The sequence below is a fragment of the Cyrtonyx montezumae genome, unplaced genomic scaffold (genome assembly GCF_038088225.1).
Source record: "Cyrtonyx montezumae isolate F1298 unplaced genomic scaffold, pur_monq_1.0 scaffold_0, whole genome shotgun sequence".
NCBI lineage: Eukaryota > Metazoa > Chordata > Aves > Galliformes > Odontophoridae > Cyrtonyx > Cyrtonyx montezumae.
This window is the reverse complement of record NW_027071824.1, coordinates 50,861,638-50,877,484: the sequence shown is the minus strand read 5'-3', so window position 1 is coordinate 50,877,484 and position 15,847 is coordinate 50,861,638. Positions and strand designations below refer to the sequence as shown.

General features: G+C 41.2%; 1 protein-coding gene across 4 annotated transcripts in view; it reads right to left on the bottom strand.

Moving 5' to 3' along the window:
• FYN (FYN proto-oncogene, Src family tyrosine kinase) overlaps nucleotides 1-15,847 on the bottom strand; it is a 128,453-nt gene that overhangs the window by 43,462 nt on the left and 69,144 nt on the right. For 3 of the 4 annotated variants that reach the window (XM_065734917.1, XM_065734954.1, XM_065734924.1), the window contains exon 3: nucleotides 9,091-9,225. The exons of the other annotated variant lie outside the window; for it this stretch is intronic. The gene's annotated coding sequence lies outside the window, so the exon portion shown is untranslated. The remainder of the gene's footprint in view (nucleotides 1-9,090; nucleotides 9,226-15,847) is intronic. 4 annotated transcript variants of the gene reach the window in all.

Below are 15,847 nucleotides of genomic sequence, written 5' to 3'. Positions count from 1 at the left end.
GTAAGGTTTTGTAACTGAAACACTGAATTACAGTACCTACTTCAGAACCTGATTTTTTCTCAAAAAAATAAAGTTCAGGAGAAAGCGTGTCCTTAAAATGCTTGAGGGGGGAACAGAGGGAGATGTGGGGTAACATCTACCTGTTCTACATGCTCCCATGTGCCATGGGATGAAAAAATGGGGTGAGTATGGAGCTGGCAGGGCTGCGTTCCTCTTTGTCTTCTTTGTGGAGGAAATCTGTATTTTTAGGAGAACTTATTTCAGTGAGAGATATGAAAGGGAAAAACCAGTTGAATGGTAAATGTCAGCTGTCTTTTTCTGACCAAATTTTACAAATCTTGACAGGAAAGCACCAGCAGGAAAGCTGAATTAAAAACCAGTCATGTTGAAAAGGAATCAGAAGAATAAAACCTTTGGCTTTTATTCAGTCTCTGTGGTACTTGCTAATCAAACCAAGGCTTGCATCTAGTATGGCACTGAACAAAATATTCCCTAAGGGATATCTTCTTGGTGTTTCATGTTTTGCTGAAAGCACCACAGCATATCAGATTGTGACATCAAATAAGCCAAGTTTCATGAGTTGCAGTAGGATTTAATATTCAAAATGCTACATTCTGGGAAGATGCAAGAACAGAAAAGACTTTCCAAGAATAAGAACTGCAAGAACTTTTGAAAGAGAGTTCAGCTTTCTGTGGAATGCCCCCTGCAGGCCAGAGAGAGGGAATAATCAGCACAGAAATTTACCCTGAAGTTGGAACTGTTTTATTTTTCACCATCAGCAGATCCCTGGAGAGAAACTGAGGGAGCAAGTATTTTGAAACACAAGCCTTAGACACATTAAAAAAAAAACCATTTTCAGAAAAGTCTTGCCACTCACTTTGACTATTACAGCAAGTCATCAGGAAGGCAGCCTGAAACAGGTAAAAAACAGGCACTTAAAGCTTGTCCTACAGAGAATTTTCAAACTGCATGCTCAGTGGCCTCTCTTTGAATTAGGTGTATGCTGATTGTAGTGTTTCGGATGTCCAGAATTTGTTTTCAAATGTGGAATAGTGCAAAAAAAATCTGGTCAGAGCATACAACACCCTGGCAGATTTGTTAGAGGACAGCCTCCATCCCAGCTTGATCAGTGATTCGGCAACCTACAGGAGTCAAAAAAATATTTAAAATGTTGTGAAATTATTTGAACTGTTGTGTATTCATTATTTCTCAGGCTGGTAGCTTGCTGGTTACTATATACGTATATATATATATACACATACACAATCCACTGTCACTAATGGCTGAATCCAGAAAGAAGAGAAGTTTATTGCTATGTGATAGATTGGGTTCAGCCTTAAAAGGTGACTGGGGATTTGTGTAGACCTCCTGCAAATCTACACACGCTCAATGCCTGTCATACTGCATTAAAAAATGGAAATCAGAGAAGATGCAATTGTAGCACTGGATTTTCTGTGACTATTAAGAATATGCACATATACAATGTGGTATTCCTGAACAAAAGGCCTGAAACAACAGGGCAAAACTCAGAGTTGAGTATGTAGCAGGATCAATGAACTCATTGAAACAGCATTTTCACAAGAAAACAGCACTGAAAAATGCTTAGGCTGCTTTCATTTGTTTTTTGAAGGGAGTCTTTTGAAGCTCCACAACCAGATTCTCCTTCAGTGGGCTGAGCAGAAAAATCTCTGCATTTTAATTGCTTGTTTGCCTGCAGCAGCCCCATGCCTGGCAACAGAAGCAGGCAGTGCTCAGTGTCAGAGAACTTCCATCACGGGAACAGCGGGAAGAGTGGTTTTAGATGAACTCCTGCTGCCATACTGCTCTGGCCCAAAGCGAATGCCTTTGACAGTGTTGGAGCGCCCTTGCTATTGTTTCTTGGTGGCATAAAGTTGCTGTGGAAAACTTCTGTAATAAGCATCAGAAGCCCCTCAGGAAAACCAGCAGCTCCTATGGTCATGAGATTAGTAAGGCAGGCAGAAAGCTTTGCAGGGCCCTGTCTGTCCTGCCATTCCTCCCTCCTGACAGCATGATTGGGACATGGCCTTGGGAATGGCAGCTTCCAAACATGACAGACCATGCTTAAGTTGCAACATGCCTGCAAATATAGCTCTGTGCTTGCCTTCCCTCCTTGCCCCCTTTGGGATCCAAGATAAAAGGCACTTACACAAAATGAAGATTTGTGCTGCTTCTTGCTTGTTTAGTTTCGGGCAGCCTTAGAGGCCAGAACCAGCAAAAGGTAGTGAAAGATGAAGGATTTAATTGAACTGCAGCCAGATTTGCTTTCTGTCAGAGGCTGAGAATCACAGCTATTCATGGGGCAGGACCACTGAAAGCCAGTGATGAATTTTTTGACAGATCCATCACCCTGATGGCCATGCTCAGTGGGTACAGGACCTTTTTGGCCCCTGTGTAGCTTCAAAGTAAGAGAACTAACCAGAACTAGGTCACATTTATTAGAGGCCAGAGAGGAAAAAGGAAGTCAGTGTTCCAGTTGGGCAGGAGAGACGAGCACTGCCTCAACACGTGGTGCTGTCTGGAGGGCCACTGTGATGGGGCTGGCCAGAGGCTGGCTGGGGAGAGTCACTCAGCAAAGCTGAAAGGAAACGCATTACCACAATGAGGCCACAGTCAAAAGCTCCCGATGCAGCTGATGAAAGAGCAGGAGACGAACCCACCCAGCTGCCATCAAAAAGACACTTTGCCACCCTCCCTGTTTCCTAGCTTCTCTGCCAGCTGAGTCTGTGAATGTTACGGCCTTGTCTTTTTCAAAACACAGCACATTCTTTTCCATTCTCTGTGATATACTCCTTCCAGGAAAAAAAAAAAGGCAGCAAAAAAAAAAAAAAAAAAAAACCACCCACAAAACAAAACAAACAACCTAGAACAGAACATACTAAGTAATTTTAAAAAAGTCTCACCCTGCAACCTCTTAAAGTAGCAGTAACTGAGCTACACCTTGTACAATCTTAGGGTACTCATTTCTTAAAAAAAAAAAAAAAAAAAAAAAGGATGCCCTAGAAAAACGCAGAATGGGAAAATGAGTTGTGAGGAGATGTTCTCTCAGATTTTTTTTCTTTTCCCACCAACATCAAAATTTCAGATGCAATCTAAAAGAAAGAAGTTTACTTACAGCCAAGTGAGTAAGAAATGCCCGCAGGTTTTGCTTTCACACTGAAGAGCAAGTCAGATGCAAACCTTCAGCTAGGATTTCTTTCCCCTTTTTTTCTCAAGATGAGTTAAGGGAAGCTTTGAAATTCACAGCTAAAAGGACCAACTACACACAGCAAACACAGTGCTTACTCTGCAGTGAAAAACACAGAAAGGATGGGTCTGTCCTCAGCTCTGAGTAACACAAAAGAAGACAGTGTAAATTCAGTAGCATGATTTCAAGCTACATTCCTCCTTCATCAAGTTGCTTGTGGTAGTTCTACTCAGCAGCTGAGAGAAGTGGGTGGATGGCCTGCATAAGCATTTTGAGCTAATGTGTCTAAATTTTATAGTGCCTTTTAAGTATATAAATTAGAAATCCTGTATCAGAAGAACAACTGCTGCAAATGTCAGAATCATTTTATCCTGGAAAGAGAAGTGAAACACTGATTTCCTATTTCTCCAACCCCCCCTCCCCCCCAAGAGAACTGAAAGACGATTGCAGGTTAATGCATACAGTTCTGATTTTTTTCCCCTCTCAATTCTTATTTTTAGAATCTACTCAGGATTAATGGGTGTTCATCTGAATCACAGCATGGGAGCTGCACAGAAGGGAATGCAAAATGTGAATATGGATGGACAGGGAAGGGAAGGGAAAGGGAGAAGTGAAGAAATTTGGCCTACTTGCTTCTTTGAAACATACAAGAAGCATAGAGAAAGATTTTCTTTTATAAACAAAAATAAAAGCCCAAAAATAAAAGGTTGCTGCCTCCTCACCCCTCTTCACATATGCACAAATGAAAGATCTCTGCCTTGCCTGATTGCTGGTTTGTGACCGATGAACTCAGAGGATGTGACAGCAACAAAACATGAGCAAGCTGAGTCTCAAACAAGGAAAGGATATGCTTCAAGACCGTTTAAGACTGTTCCTTCCTGAAGGCCCTTGCATTTCACCTAGGTTATTAGGTTACTGCTACTACTTTAGAAATGTTCCTTAGATTCCTTATTTGACTAGACTTTCTTTCCTAAACAGGAGCAAAAACTTGCCTGAGGCAAAGCCACCAGAAATCTCTAGGCTTCTCACCAGAACTGCAAATGGCTTGAGCTACAACAGCAAAAAAAAACTTAAAGGTAGAGACCCTCGAGAAGAAGAAAACCATGTGGTGACAACAGCTACTGAACAGCTGGAGCACTGAAATCTGAGTATGTCAGTAGTGAAAAGACACTATAACTCTGCCTACATTGACAGAAAAAAAAATGGTGCTACAAGTGTGACCTGTTTTCTCATATCCAGCTGTTGCCTCTGTAGTTTCACTGCTTAACATCTGAGTTATCATAGGTAAAGAGTACTGGGCCTGGCTGGGATGGAGTCAATTTCTTCACAGCAGCCAGACAGTGGCTGTGCTTTAGATCTGACCAAAACAGGCTGATAACACACCAGTGTTTTAGTCCCTGTTGAGAAATGCTAGCACAGCATCAAGGCTTTCACTGTTTCTTAGGCTGCACCCCCGCAGTGAGTGGGCTAGGGTAGGCAGCAGGCTGAGAGGGGATGCAGCTGGGACAGCTGACACAAACCAATCCAAGGGAACCATGCTCAGCAATAAGCATGGGGGGGAGTTTTCTGAAAACAGTTGTTGCTCTGAGGCTGGCTGGTATCGCTCTGCTCGTGGGAGGTGCTGAGGGAGTGCCTTAGCTTCACTTGTTTTCTTTTTATTTATTTCAGTTATTAAACCACTTGTATCTTGACTCATGAGGTCTCTTAGCTTCTGCCCTTCTGTTTCTCTCCCCTTTCCTGCTGGGGCACAGTGATCGTGGTGGGAGCTTAGTTGCTGACCAGAGTCAGTTCACCACAGCAATCAGTGTGGAAGTCTGATAGTTCCCTGCCTGGAAAATAACTTGAGTTATACAGGTGAAACCACATTAACCTGATGGTCAAGAACTGGGATACAACCTTGAGATGAATTTGGATTACCAGATTACCAGCTCTTCCATTTTGAAGAGAGACTTTGAAATCTGGGGAGAGAGTGCAGGAGGCTGAGACTACAGTGAAGAAAACCGTGGACAGTGGGACAGAGAAGGATATCAGCTCACCAGCATTGTCTCATACAGAAGAGTGTCAGAACCAATGCATACAGTCCTGTGCTGTCCAGCAACAATACCACTAAGTCCAGTGCTTCTCAACTTTGTTTTGCTAAGTACACTACAAACTGCTAGGCAGAGAAGGTAAAGCTTAAAAGTGATCAGATTCCAGCTAAGGGCCATGAAGATAGATCCTGCTGTGATGATGTGCATTTTCCAAAGAAAGCTAGCAAGCAGCTGCCAGCTTCTTCCATATTGATTAAAATACCTAAGTAACACTAAGCATATAGTAGGTCTGATCCAAAGATTTATGACAATGTCTGAGGGCAAGTAAAAGAGAGATGGATGCACAACACTGTGAACTTGAGGTTATTTCACAGACTGCTCTGGGAATGATCTGCAAGGGATACTCATGTGTAGTGACTCAACTACAGGTCAGAACCCAGTACTTTAGATTAAAGCTACTGCAGTCTCATCGGCGCAGCTACAGGAGGCCCTACTTTAATCCTTCATGGCCTAAGCAGAAAGTCATATTGAAATAATGGACAGTTGTGGATATTTAGGTTATGTGTCAGGGATGAAAATTCTTTCTATATTGGCAAGGACAACAAAACAACCCAAGGCAATGTGAAAGCTAGACATCAGACATAGCACTCCCTCTGCTCAAAAGGATAGACTAGTCTCTTTCAGCTCATTTTTCTATGACTTGATGAGTGACAAAAACATCAGATGTAAATATTTGTAATAGTCCCCCCTTGAAGCCAGAAGAAGTGTGCTTTCTTTACTTCTTTTGCTTCCTCTTTCATTCTCAAGATTTATATGTTTAAGAAACTGCTTTAAATGTAGCCTGTGAAAGAACATGCATTTGCAAAGGTCTAAAAATATACCTGAAGACCCTCTTAGTCACACAGAACAGAGTGCGGATGTTTGCCCAAGTGGACATTTGCTCAACTGTGATCCAAGAGCACAGGGGCCTAAAATTATCTGGTGGTCCACAAGCCAATAGCACACACATGAACAAACAAATGCACATCCTCTGGACACTGGCAGTGTTTTGCAGATGGTGCTTGAGCTCCCCCTCCCAAACCCTGCATGCTCTCCCCAGTTTAACTGGTTCTCTGAGTATGAGTGGTTACAAAGCAATGACCCAAAGGGCCCCCTGATGACAGCTCCATCCCCACCAGGAGAATGAAAAAGGGCACTGCAGAGGAAGAGGCGGAAAACAGAGATTTCTCTGTTTCTTTGTATTTGAGATACAAAAGAGATGAGCAGAACTGGATGATAATCTGGAGCAGACAGGCGGGGTTCCAGTGAAAGTGAGTGCCTTGTGATACACCCAGCAGACTACACAACTGCTTATCATTCAGGAGATCTGGAGATCCTGTCTGGACTTCCTCCTATTCCCTCCTACCTCACACAAAAAGACAAAACCCTAAAGACTGCAGAACATCAGATTTGTGGATCATGGGAAGAGAGTGTTGTAAAGAGAAAGCGACCTCTCAAATAGTAAAGTTTAGTAAGAATACTTACTCCATAAATCAGGCTGGCAAGAGAAGACAGATTAAATAAACAACCCAAAGCACATTCAGCACAAAAGCATGGTGTCAAGCACAACATTAACCAAAACAGAAGTTGTAAGAAGATGACCCTTTTCAGCTGTTTATGTGCTAATTACAAACATCTATAAAAATGGATACAACCTTTGCCTGCAGAGTGGCATTGCAAATGCCTGGAAACTAATGGCTAGATTTTGGTCATTAGAACATTAAAAGGAACAGCTGCAATGAACTTAAGAAGTCCAGTTGGAAGAGGGGAATTGACAGGTCCTACATGTCACAGTGTCTGTCTGAGTGACTGAGAACTTGAAAGTAATCTTGGATATTTATGAATCTAGATACGCCCAAGTTGAAGTATTAGCTGGTACACTACAGATGGCTGAAACCACAGAACAGGAGAAGATGATGGCTTCTTCAATGCTTCTTGCCAGTAAGCTGACCCTTGCCAGTGAGTCATACACAATACGGGCCTTGCAGAACCAAAAGGAATGGAGAACTCGGAATCGTGACCACAACTTCAACAACTAAATTACACAGCACACCGCTAAATTCCTTGGTCACCCTACCACATCAAGCACAATGGGACTTGGGAACTTGCTGTCTGACCCAGACAGGGATAGCAACAAGCAGGAGCAGCAGGGCTTGCACAAGCACAAAGCCATGCTGGCCATATGACTTAAGACGGTTAACACTGGAACTAAATTCCCTACTATAAGTCTTGTCTCAGTGGAGAAGAAATGGAAGGTTACTGGTTTACACTGAAAAGGACTGATGCTTTCTGTGCAAATAACTAACACAGTCTGCAAGCAAATCCAGAGCAGTAAAATTTTAGCTAGTACACACTCTTCATCTATACATAAATTAAAAACAGTGCATGCTTTCTGAGTGGCGTTATCACAACTATTGCAAATGAGAGTCAAATCAGGCTGTAGACAGAATTTAAAGAAAGTTGTTGACATCTGCAAATGGTTTACGATGTTTCCTAAATACCTAAAATGCTACAACCATGAAAAGAAGACTACGCTAGATAAACATATGTCCATAACATCCCTGGCTTACCTGGGAAGTGAAAAAATATATAGTGTGTTATATATAAAACCAAAACACGAAGAAGAAAAGACAATAACAAGATAAAATAAAGATTACATAAAGGACATAAGAAGATACTAGGAAAAAATGAAAACAGATAAAATCAGATATGAGATTTTTCATTCTTCTAAGTAGATTACGAAAGATGGTTCCTGGACAATAAAACTGGTAGAGTAATTCCTAGCAATATGTCACAGGCAGAATTTATTTAGTAAATATTTCTAATTAGCACACAGGTAGAAGTCTGGTGATATTTTAATGATCATGACAAAATAACTTCCCACCACAGTAGCACCTAGCATAAGTACAAGATTCTGTGTGTTTCAAAATCATTGTCTCAGAAGCTTTTGGATAGTTATAGCTTTTGAGCTACTGCTGCTGCTTCTAAAGCAGTTCTGGGCTGATGGCAAAGTACTGGGAGCAAGAAGGTGGCTCACGCTAGGTCAGTGTTTAAGAAGGTAAAGAGTAATTACAGGCCAGTTGGCTTAGTTTCTAGTATTTTGTATAGTTTAGAACAGCAAACACAGGACTTGATTAATAATACATATGCTTTAACAAAGCTCTATAATTAAAGTCAATCAACTTGGCTGTAAGAAAAACAGACCCTGTCAAACTAATCCAATGTAATTTCATACATACATTACAAGTTCACTTGATGAAGGCAGTGTTGTTGACAGTATTAGAAGTCTTAGTCATTTGACTCAATCTGAAGAATATCAAAGAAATTGAATGCTTTGTTGTTCATTTGGAGTGTGCTCCATCCACCTATGCAGAGCAGGACTTCGTACATGGAAAGTAATATGTGTGGTTATGCAAAAAAGTCAAATACATTTTATGATGAAGTCATGTCTGAGTCTATGATCATATTAGATGTATTAAAAAGGTGATAAATGAAAGAAGTCCAAGTGCAACTGTAAATGGGAAACTATTAGAGAACAGATGGATCCCTATTGGCTTCCCACAGGAACTACTGCCTGTTCCTTTGCTATTTAATAGCCTTATCAGCAACATGGATTAAAGTTAAGTAATTACAGTTAGATAACAAGAGTGGAGACAACAAACAACAACAACAAATAAACAAAAGTACAAGTCTGAGATAGAGCAAGAGGAAATCAGAAAGACAGGAGTGAGCAACCAGTTTGGGTGTTAATATGGGTATGATAATATGGCCAATTGTAAAACCACGGTAATAGAATAAATAGAGGGCCATACTTACAGGATGAGAGGGAGAGAGAGGACTCTATCCTCCAAAGCAGAGACTAAATAGGAAACTGGGTGTCCTGGTGGGCAGTCAGCTGAACATGGATTCCCAGTGAAACTGTGTAGCCAAAAGGGCTAATGGAAGCCTCAGCTGTAGAAACAAATGAAAATCAAAAGATAAGTATATGGGTTGTAGTAACTCTGTATTTGTCTCTTGTTCCTCTCCTACTTGAAAAACATACCAGGTTCTGCAACTTCATTTTTCAAATAAAGTGTTGAAAAAAATGAAGCTTGTGTAGGAGAAAGAGACCAGAGCGCTGAAAACAATGAAGAGTAGAAGGCTTCATTATAAACAAAAAGGTTAGAGGAAATTTTTTTATTTTGTTCACAGCATAGGAATATTCATGTAGGAAATAAATTTGTTAACAGTGGGGTCTATAGCACAAGTGGAAAACTCACTGGAACTGGAAACTAATCCCACCCAGGCTGTGGGATGGGTAATTTAATAGTAATGATCATTTAGGGGTAGTAAACCACTAATAAACACACCCTTCACACCACATGTGATGTACTGTCCACCCCTGCCAAGCTGTGAAGAATGTTTGATTTAAGGATGCACAGCCATTCAGCTTTGGTTAGCAGGACCTCTAGTAGACATCCATAGCCTGCAAAATGTTGGAGGTCAGGGGAACAAACGCACCATCAATGCCCTGTGTTTTCAGTAAAAAAGTGCTTGCTCCTCTTTCTTCCATGTCAGGAATCCTGACAGCCTTCCAGCTCATGGCATACTGAATGACTCGGCCTTATGGGGCTGAGATGCTGTCTTAGTATGGATGGCAGTCGGCCACCTGCCTTTTGTAGGATCTTCAGACAGCTCTCTCTGGATTGCCACCTCTTGGCTCCAACACAACACCTCACTGCACAAAGTTGCTGAAAACTGAGATCACAAGAAAACAACTTTCTGGAAATGGAAGAGGGTTGTTACAGCTCCGTAACTGAGATAGTGCCTGCGAGTCCTTCTTTCAGCAAGTCACTTTATCTGCCATCTGCTTCTAACAGATAGATCCTACCCCCACAGCCAAAGAAGGTGACCTCAGGAAGGAGTATTCTCTACCCTGCAAATAGTTCCTCTCCCAGCTTCACTCTTTCAGTATGAACTTAAGGACTAGCTACCTTCTTCAGGAAATCACAGGCACCTCCCAGCATTTTCAAGACATCCACACCTCCTTTCCCACCACCTGCTGAGGGACCCGGCTGTCACCAAGGAAGCTTCTGCTGCTGTGTTCCCAGGCTGGATGCTGGCAGGTCAGCTCCTAAGGACCTTGTACTCTGTGGAGGGCAGTGGCTATACTCAGTTTGCTTCTACAGCCTGTCAATATCTAGATTTAGTGGTTTTTAAGGACATAGCACAAGGTCTTTGCTCATGCTGACAGTCTTAACCAAGGCCTTTGGCCAGAAATATTAATCCCATCAGTGAGAGGGGAGACAAAGGCTGGAGAGTGTTTGATTTGTGCCAGCTTATTTTAAGCTTCTGGGATGAACCCATTTATGATTGAATGCTGAGAAGTACATTCTGCAAATAATACATAAAATAATCTCAATTACTTGAACTCGAACTTGGTTCATATATGCCACTCTGGAGAGTTTAGAGGCATTATTTTATATTAAAATGTCATTACAGTTAACTGTTCATGATTCTACAGATATTTTTATGTTCAATAGATAGGAAAATAATGTGTTTTCACAACTTTCAGCCCTTTTCACTAATTGATGCATGCTAAAACACAGCACAGTGAAGTTGCACTACTAGGTTACAAATACAGAGGGAGCATCACATTTTATGTAAACTGGTCATAGTACAGAACTGGTGCAAAGTGAACTGAAGTAAAAAAAGCTTGTGAAAATTTTAGGGAGGAAAAAGCTCCACCCAAGTGTGATATATGTGTACCTATATTCACAAGCATTCACACACATGCCACCACCAAAAAAAACTCTGATAAGCCTGGTACCCTTATCAACAGATCTCAAGGCTCAAAAATGTGTGATTGGCAATTCTTTGTTCATTAAAGAACAAAAATTTTGGAAAAGTTGAACAAGATCAAGAATGCAGAGCTTCTAACAGAAGATGAATCAAAGCGAGATAAAGTACAGTCTGAATAGTGCATTTTTTAATCTTAATATGTGCTGTCCTCCTGCATGTATTTTACTCCCCCTTTCCTGTGACACAACCTCATCTACCTCCTACAGCATCAGGATGTCCTGTTAAACATTTCTGTAAGAGTATTTTTTAGACTTTCTGAAGGCTTGCTTATGTGAAAAATACATTATTTTTCCACTTAGACTACAAACATCACATAGATAGAATCCACAAATTTACTTCAAAAGACAGAGTAGTTGTGGTAAATTCCTAAACATAAATGCATAGAGACTACATAAAAGCAAATAGCTTTAACATATGGACTGACAAAAACCTCTCTGAAATATTAAAGAATAAGCCAAACGTCCTTTTAATACAGACACACAGCGAGAGAATTAAATGGGAGAAGTGAGACTAATGGTTTGCCTCTGTAACTCACCCAGGCCAGACACAGTGATGCTATGCAAGTTAATGCAATGAACCCCAGAAGTGTCACTTTCACGAATCTCAAGAGGCATCATTGACCTGAAGCTGGCTGCAGTTTCTGCCCCAATTCCAGTTTAATGTATTCCAGTTTGACCCTCAAGCGACAATGCTGCCAGAGAACACGCTAAGAAACAAATGCAGGCAATTGCTTTGACATAATTGTTTTGGACGCAGCCAGATCGAAAGTGCTGATGTAAACAGAGACTAGAAGAGGGTTTTACCAGGTCTCCTCTCCTCACTGAGGAAGACAATAAAAGAAAACAGCACTACCTAAAACCTAGCCAAACACGTGCTCAACCCTCTGCAGCAAAACTAACACATCTCACCTAGGAAATGGAGAAATTTAGATAAACACTTCTAAGGTGATATCTATCTATCTATCTATCTATCTATCTATCTATCTATCTATCTATCTATCCAAACAGTATTTGTTTAATACCTTAAATTTATATGATTTGTACATATAATTTGTTCTTTGCACATGAAACACATCTGTTCCATGGATTACGTTAATGTAGAACCCCAGGAACAGCACAATTCAGTCCATTATGATCATAGGACATTGAAAAGATTTACAACATAGCTCCCTCCCCTTAAAGCAAATTGTTTTTCTTCCCTTTCTCTCATTCTTCCCAACTTTGAGGGGCTGTATGGACCTGCTTTCAACACTATGGTCAGGATGACGCATTTCTGCCCTACCACTCATTGAAACACCCAAGCTTATGCAATGCTGAAGCTGCATAATTTAGTGTTGGAGAACATTGAAGCGTTTTATTTCTTTGCATAGGAACTATAAGAACGGAGGCTGGGGGTATGCTTTGCAAAGAAACTATGAATTATGGTAGGAAACCAGATCAAGGAAGCTCGAGAATAAAAGACTCAACTAACTGGTCACAGATGCTCCTGAAAAAAAAAAATGTCTGAAAGACAAAGAAAAGAACACACAGCAATAGTGTAGGTTTTTCAAACTCGTAAGTGAAAACACCAAGGTGGATCAGGGCTCTTCTCTCAGCTTTATGCAATGAATACAGTACAAAGAAACAAATCTCAAGCAGATCCTTCCTCTTTTATCTTATTTCCTAAGATAAGTTTCCACCTTTGCTACTCTCAGTTTTCCTTTTCTCCCATTCCTTCAGCTCCCCATCATTCCATTTAGACAGATACAGACTCCTGTCCTTCATCTCTCACCCTTCATAGGGGTCCACGCCCACAGTATGGCCACGAAATGAGATCCACAACCCGCCTGATCATCAGAGGCTAAAAGGCCTTTTCAGGTGTGGTGGGAGCTATGTAAGTATTTTGCTGTCCAGGGAATTAGGGACTTCATCATCAGAAGAAGATTTTAGTCACTGTAATGTTATGGTATCCTGCCCCTTCTGCAACCTTTGGATCTGCTGCAGCAGAGTCAGATGATAAAGGCTGATCAAAATTAAGACTGAATGTCCTTTGGGATTCCCAGAACTTCTCATGCTGTTGCGTTAATTTTTAAAGCATTCATAAAGGATGCAAAAGTATGGTCAAAACATTTTTCTAAAACCAGGAATGAGAAAAGCATTTCAATCAAAATCATAGTTTTCTGGTATTAAATTGGATTCCCACCTCTGTGGCTCCTCTCACACTACAATGACAGGGTGGTTAGCACAGCCTGGATTTAATGGCTCTGTCAGACAACTTGAGGAATACTGTTACAAACCAGCATCCTTCTAGGCAGAGATAAATAAAGTATCTGCACTGCAGAATTAAAGCACAAGGAATAGAGAGGATAAGATACACAATTCTGTCTAGATACACAAATGATATAAAACAAAAAGCAGGAATGAAATGCACCCACATCACTACACTGCACGACGAGTCGAGGTTTGTGATTCCTTCCACACTGCAAAGCCGCAGTTGCTGACAGTCACAGCAGTCATCATGCAGTGCATGCTCACCGTCTTTGTGAAGCACTGCAGAGCTGATCAGCTGCATGCTTTGAACGCTTCTTTAAACATACTGGTCTAATTGACTTCCAGTTTTCAGTGACAGTGGATTATCAGTTATTTGGATGCTGCAGGCTCTTACGGTACTTTTACAACAGGAAATGTTTATTCCATATGCAAGAATGCTGCACTTACAAGAAATAATGCAGGAAAGGAAAGTGATCTAATTTCTATTCTGCTTCCTTCCTTCTGCAGCATGCCGCATTGAGGTGTTTGTTCCAAAACACAGATATTAGCTCAAGGCCAAGATTTTATTTACCCTGATCCTACATAACAAGCCCGCAGGTAAATCACATTCAAGCATTTCAAGCTGTTGTATTGCACTCACATTCATGTGATTTAGGTACTTACGATTTTTCTTTTCAAGGTTATTGAGCCTTTCATATCCATTTTTGCATCAGTGCTATAGTTTTTAAGCTCCCATAAATCAAGAACACTTCCAGAAAATGGTGTCAGTTTTGAAAGGTCTTTCTCATGGTTCTGAGCCCTAGTATTCCACAATGTAGGACAACAGCAGTTAACTGCATTTAGGGACACTAGCACAATGCCTTCACGAAACCCTGCACTCAATCCACGGGTTTTCTCCAAGTACCACAGTTGAAAAAAATAAACAGGACTAATTGTTATATTTCATTTCACAGCTTTCACAAAACCAGTTTTTAATTTAGGAATTCTGAGGCAGCCTTTTAAGAAGACACTTTCAGGCTTCCTCCTATAGATATCTCATTTATTACTACAGCCAGCAACAGGCGTAATATTATAAATGACCACAAGCAATTGCCTACTGTCTGCAAGCTAAACTGGCAAGAGATTCTGCAATGCTTCTGGGCCAAATCTGCATCAGGCAGACTGGTGAATTCTGGGAGTTTTGAGCATCAGCAGATTCCCAAACTGGCTAACCAGTACTGACTGCTTCTTACCCAAGAACTTGAAAAGGGATAAACAGGCAGGTCAGGAAAAGACGGTGTTCTGAAGTGGGTTGCACAGCTGTGGATATAACATCCAGAGTTCATTTGTTGTATATTGTCTATGCCCTTCTGAAGCTTTAAAACCCTTCCCACTCCATCCTGTAGTTTTGGAAAGCTGACAGCACTACCTCTTCCATACTTGTGTGTTAGAGAGGTCAGGGAGTTCAATACATAAATAAAATCAATGGATACTTCAAAAAGCCATGTTTGCTTCATTTACGATAGGAACGGTGCACTCTTCTGGCAAGGCAATATTGTCCTTGAAAACCAGAAGTTTTCTCAAAGGATGGGCTGAGGCTTCTGCTTTTTGCCTGCATCTGAGCACTATGAACGTCTTCAGCGCAGGTTTTCTCGTGAAGAAAAGACGCTACATGTTTTCTTTTGTACGTACTTTTCAGAGCAGTTTCTCAGTGCCAGGAGCACAAATGTAACTGAAAGAGAACAGTCCCAACTTTGTCAGCTTCCCAGCACTATATTTTATATGCTTTTGTTTCCCTGCAAGCTCAACACAGCTTTAGTGACAGCACCCTGGTTTCCCCTGCCCCCCACAAGTGATACATATTAGTACATCTGTTTTCTCTGTAAAGTCTTTTTGCATTCTTTGCAGGGCACAGGAAGGATGTGGGCTCCTTTTCACATTCAAATGAGGCAAATTAGCCTTTGCCTGGTTCCTACAGTATAATGCTTATTTTACATTTAAGCGTGAGAAAAGGGAGGAAAATAAAACCCAATATGTTAGGTAGGTTACATGTTGCATTTCGGTACAAGCTTCACATAGCCTCCTTTTGCGAACTGCTCACTACAGGAGATCACTGCTTAAAGGGGTTCAAAAGTTTAATTGTGTAAAATGACTGAGTAGCTTGCACAAAGAAAGAGCAGCTGCAGACACATTAAGTGTGAGAAAAGGCTAAAAACACCAAGGTGAATCAGCAGGGCTCAAGAAATCCAGGAGAGAATTCCTGAAGCACTTTGGAAGTAACTTCCTGACGCAGATGACTGAGGAGCCAGCATGGGGAAATGATGTGCTGGACCTTATGCCCACAAAGAACCAGAGGATATAAAGGTCAGGAGCAGCACTGGCTGCAGGGACCACGAGATGGTGAACAGACTCTTCCAAAAAGATGGATCACAACTCTGGACTTCCGGAGAATTGACTACAGCCACTTTAGGAATGTGCTTAAGTTAATCGCATGGGATATAGCC